This window comes from Anoplopoma fimbria, unplaced genomic scaffold (assembly GCF_027596085.1).
Source record: "Anoplopoma fimbria isolate UVic2021 breed Golden Eagle Sablefish unplaced genomic scaffold, Afim_UVic_2022 Un_contig_9115_pilon_pilon, whole genome shotgun sequence".
Classification (NCBI taxonomy): domain Eukaryota; kingdom Metazoa; phylum Chordata; class Actinopteri; order Perciformes; family Anoplopomatidae; genus Anoplopoma; species Anoplopoma fimbria.
The window spans coordinates 12,501-17,868 of NW_026553781.1; the positions used below are offsets into that span (position 1 = coordinate 12,501).

The 5,368-nt window shown below is 36.2% G+C and overlaps 1 long non-coding RNA gene across 1 annotated transcript; it reads right to left on the reverse strand.

Annotated features, from left to right (window-relative positions):
- Positions 1-1,538: 1,538 nt before the first annotated feature.
- Positions 1,539-4,676, reverse strand: LOC129116831 (uncharacterized). Its single transcript, XR_008533704.1, has 3 exons — positions 4,289-4,676; positions 3,251-3,426; positions 1,539-2,167 (listed from the first exon to the last, which is right to left on the reverse strand). It is a non-coding gene; the product is annotated as an uncharacterized LOC129116831 (long non-coding RNA).
- Positions 4,677-5,368: the final 692 nt, after the last annotated feature.

The following is a 5,368-nucleotide window of genomic DNA, read 5'->3' on the forward strand; positions in this document are numbered from 1 at the left end:
AATAGACTTCAGACCAAAAAGAGAATAAACTGTTAAATATATATATATATATATATATATATATATATATATAGTTACACATGATTTATTGCCGTTCAGTTCCTCCTCGGACCAACCTGCACATTCAGTGACCTAATGAACTCCTGAGAACTCTGATTCCATTTCCAGCAGCCTACTGAGGCCATTTATGACTCCGTGCTGAAGAACATACAAACACATTCTATTGATCTACAATACTGATGGATTATTCTGTCCTATTTACCTTTAATTGAGTTGAAATCCGTCTGATGTTCCGTCTCTGTGACGATACAAAGTGAAAGTAGAAGGTTCACAGAGAACAGGATGAAAAGAAAAACCAACCTCATGAAGAAATGAGAGGAATCTGATCCTTCAACATTCTGCTGTGATCTGGAAAAGATTCAATCTCACTGTTCAGTTTTATAAGGCTACTGTATTGTTTTACTATTATGCCATCATTTATATATATATATATATATTTATACATATGTATCTACATATGTTTATATATGTATGGATATATAAGTATGTATATGTGTTCATTTCAATCTTGCTCTTTTGCTGAAGGTAAAACCTTGATTTTGATAATTGGACTATAACTATAGTAAGTAGATTGTTCTCTTAGCACTTCTTCTCTGATTAACTTTCTAACACTAGTTCTTTTTATATATAATTAAAACTACTGATATCAATATAAATACAATCTTGCGCTTCATAATCATTTGAATTGTTTATTTAATGCAAATAACGACTTAAGATCATTAGAGATGAAAAAACTGTTCATGATGATAACAAACTTTATTTCATTGGCTATAGGCCTGTTAGAAATATTCTGCTAATAATTATTTAAAAATGTATATTTCCTCCGACAATAACTGTGAACATTTCATATCCTGACATCTCTAATTGGAAATACAAAGTAAACCTTTTGTAACTATTGTTTCTTCATTACTCTAGAGAGAGCTGAGTTTTTTATAGTTGCTCATGTGTAAAGTAATACAAACAGTTCAGTTTGTTCAGTGCATCATGAAACACTTATGACAGCTTTTGTGTTTGTCAGTCTGTCTGTGTGACTGCCTAAACCATGTTGCTGTCATAGAAATGACTGAAGTGAGATGAACAGAATGAAAACTTGATCTTATTAGATAAAGTATGTGTTGATAAATATGCAGTTGAAAAAAGGTAATAAATCACAATATTCGGCATATTGCAAAATGTCCTCATAAAATTGTAAAATCGCCTCGTTGGGCCTCTGATGATTCCCACCACTAGACACACACACTGTAGCTTTACAGTCCAGTTATGTGTTTTTTCTAGTAAAAATGAAACATTTGAAAAAGCTATATTATGCTTTGTATCGATTTAAAAAAAACACTATCAACTTTACATGCAAATTCAATCTCACCTTCGTTAGTGCATTAAACAATTAAACTCTTTTTACTCAGAGAAAGAGGGTGCTCTAATTTATTCATACAATGTTAATTTCCTTTTTGTAAAATGAATCAGTGAACTGTTGGTCAGAACCTTTTTTATTTTGAAGCAGAAATATTTAGTGAAACATTGTTTAAAAGTTTTTTGAATGAGCGATTATGATTTACAGAGCATGATTTTACAGAAGAATTATGTTCAGACAAAGACTGTGTTATGTGTGAATAATAAACTCATGATTTACATGGTTATGATAATGGTCCAACATTATATCACATTGAATACTACAAATGTCAGCCTGTTTATTTCATTCAGTCTGTTAAATAGTGACACATATTTATTATGATTTGATATGAGACATTATTTCATTCATAAGAAGCCCATTTATGAAACTGTGATGGAGGAAAACAAATCCTGCAAGTCAAAATGAGAAACATTCTCAAAATAATGAGTTATTAACTGAAAATAATGAGAAACTTTCTCATTATGACTCAGAATCAGTTTTTCCATCACAGTGGTGAAAATGGATTGTCATATTTCCTGATAGAAAAAGTCCTGGAGTCCATGTTTGACTTCAGTTTGTGATATTAATTATCCAGATGACACGAGCATCAACAGAGGAGGTGGAGCAAATAAACATGAAGAGGAACATGAAGGAGAAAAGTGGAGCAGAGCTCTGTGAGGCTCCAGACATCAGTGGTTGATGCTTCAGCTCCACCTGCTGGACATGGAGAGATAATCAGGTGATCAAACACACAAAGACAACATGTGGAGAAATTCACTTCAGAGCCACTGGGAGCTCCACCCGTTTCTACACCTGTACACACCTGGTGATCCTCAAGGAGGGTTAAGAGAGGAGATGTGAGGCGTCACATCGTTGAGGAACAACACAAGAGTAACATCTGGTCTGCTCTTAATGACAGAGGAGACCAGATGAGGTCTGTCTCATTTCCTCGCTTCCTTTCCTCGCCTCCTCGCCTCCTCACCTCTTAGTCCATCCAGATGGGAGATGAGAACAAAGGAGAGAGGAGTCGAGGAGTCGAGGACACAGACATTCATCAAATGAGACGTCCTCAGAGTCATTTTAAAGAGACGTCAGTTAAATATGAAGAAGGTCTCAGCTGATCAGCTGTCTGTTGTTCAGTTAGAACTCTGTGTTTTAGGATCTCTGTCAGATCACAGTGTTCATGACAACTTTTATATTTACTGTTAAATGAATTCATAACGTGGCATAAAGTGACAAGAACGACCAGATGTCACACGTTTTCATTGAAAAGTACTATACAAATATTGACATAATTGAGTGATGATATATACTCAGATATATATATATATATATATATATATATATATATATATATATATATATATATATATATATATATATATATATATATATATGACACCATGAAATACAGCAAATTAGTGCTGAATCCAAGAGAAAGTTCTCATTGATATAATAATTTGATGACTTCAGCAGTTTTCATTTGTAAACATCATGTCAGGATTATAGCAGGTGAATTACATGAAGCTACATTCAGTGTAAAAACATAATTAATATCAAGGTGAATGACATTAAGGAATGCTGTTAAAATAGCCTCATGAGGAGCTACATGAACTGTAAAAGCAGAAAGTTTGATCATCTAAAATAAATACAGTTAATGAAAACAAAGAACAGGTAGATTTGTAGAGTCCTCTCATGGTTTGAGATTGTTCAGCTGTGTGTCACTTCTCTTTTATTTTGTTAACAGGTGCTGAAAACACTTCCTCAAAGGAAACACCGGTGATAGCTCCTCCTACAAACCTCCTCCATCCTCCAGATGCATTTTAGGAATCGGGATGTGCTTCAAGATGAAGATCTGAGATCGACTTCTGGATTACAAACCGGAGGATCGAGGAATCAAGGAGGCACCAAACCAGGAAATGAGAAAGAGCCCAGTGTCCCAGCCTTCATTCAGAAGCCCTGGTGATGATCAGGATCTACAGCAGAAGATAAGATAACAGAGTGGGAGAAGGTTGAGGTTATAGGAGTAAGAAGTAGATGTTGTCCATGTGAGGTTTGATACAGGAACTATTTCTCTCTTTCCTTCATGAGCATCATTACACTTTTAGTGATCAGAAGATGAAAAACACAGTAAAAGGTTCTTCAGTCCAGAGCAACAGGTCTGTTTTAGATCCTGGAGAGGAGATGGTTCACCTCTGTGGAGTTCTGTTAAATAATAATAAAACACATGTGTCATGTAAAATATTACATTCATATGTATAAATGCACACATACAAATCTCAAACACAGTATATTTTGTCTATGCTTTCACATCACACCACACTGTGCACATTGCGGTAAATGATTATAAGTTCTCTTAGAAGGTCAAATACTCCGGACAGGGCATTCTAGTGCCTGGCCGTACGATGGAATAGAACAGAGACACTTAAAGAAGGAATGTGCCTTTACGACCAACTGACCACAGATAACAAAGGCTCTTTTTACGACAAACTGACCAAGGCCCTCAGAAAGTCTAAAAGTCTAAACCAAGAGCCGCCTCTCTCATTTTTGGACCTATCATATTCAACTCACAAAACCTATATAACATGATGCGCACTCTGTATAAGCGCCTTTTAGTTGCTGAACTTCTCAGTACTGCTAGGCCCGTGCACGTATAACTGCTGGGCGATATACTCCTGTTATCCTACAATAAATACCAATTTGTTTTAAGTTGAATCTGGTGTAGAAGTCACTCTTGTTTTCCACTCAACACATGTCATTGATGCAACACGACACACTGCATCCTGAGAGATGAATCATCTCCTCTCCTCTTTTTACAGACGTGACCTTCTGACTGACCTGGAAACATCTCGTCTCTCACCAGAAGGTCTCTTCAGCAGCTGCTGTGGAGCTTTCTGCCACGTCACATGATGGAGATTCTCATTATTCCTGAGCTCTTTAAGCACTTCTGGTGTGTGTTGAAGTCCAAACAAATCCAAGAGAGCAGGTGAAAACACAAGAATCAGGAAGCAGGAAGCAGGAACAGATCAGATCGGGTCGATGTGGACGGCTGGAAAGAGAAGAAGTAAGCAATGTTGACAACCTGACAGGGAACGAGTGAGCCAGTTATCTTCTGCAGGGCTGATGAGGGAGAGTGGAAACAGGTGAGCAGGTGAGGTCATGTGACCGGGACAGGTGGAAGAGTCCGAGGACATCTGGAGGACAGGTGGAGAATGGAGACGCAGCAGAAATGTGTCTGAAAGGAGGAACAGAGAGGCAGAATGTGACAGTTCATGAGATCAAACTTATAGTTCATAAGTGTTCACTAAGTACCGATGAGTTCATATCGACACATACGAGCTGTCAGGTGGAGCTGATCCACAGTCAGTTAGCTGGATTAGCTCACTGACAGAGCTAACGCTAGCATGCTAACATAGACTGAGGAGTAAAGGAGGTGAGATCTGAAATGATGCTTGCTGACAAAACGCAGTTTAAATATTAATAAAAAAACATACAATTATATAAAAATAAAAAAACAATATAATTATTAATTCAAATGAAGAATAAATGACTGAATATTGTCGGCTACAGGAGCATCAGGCTGCAGATAAAATGTGTTTCTAGACAACAGTCCACACTGAACTACAAGTTAAACTCTTTATTCATCTTGTTTCATGATAAACAAAGAAACCAAACACCAGATAAAGAACATGGGATTAAAGATGAATCTCAATTCTGACTTGAATTCATGTAATCAGTAATAAAGCTTCCATTCTTATTTAATATGCTGCAAAACAAAGAAACATCAAACATTCAATGTCTATGAATTAATATTTAATATTATATTGTGATTTGGGTTGAATGACATCTAAACATTTCATTTATTATACAAACATCAAGTTCTTCTTCATTTTCTAAGGAAAACAAAGGTCATCTCTA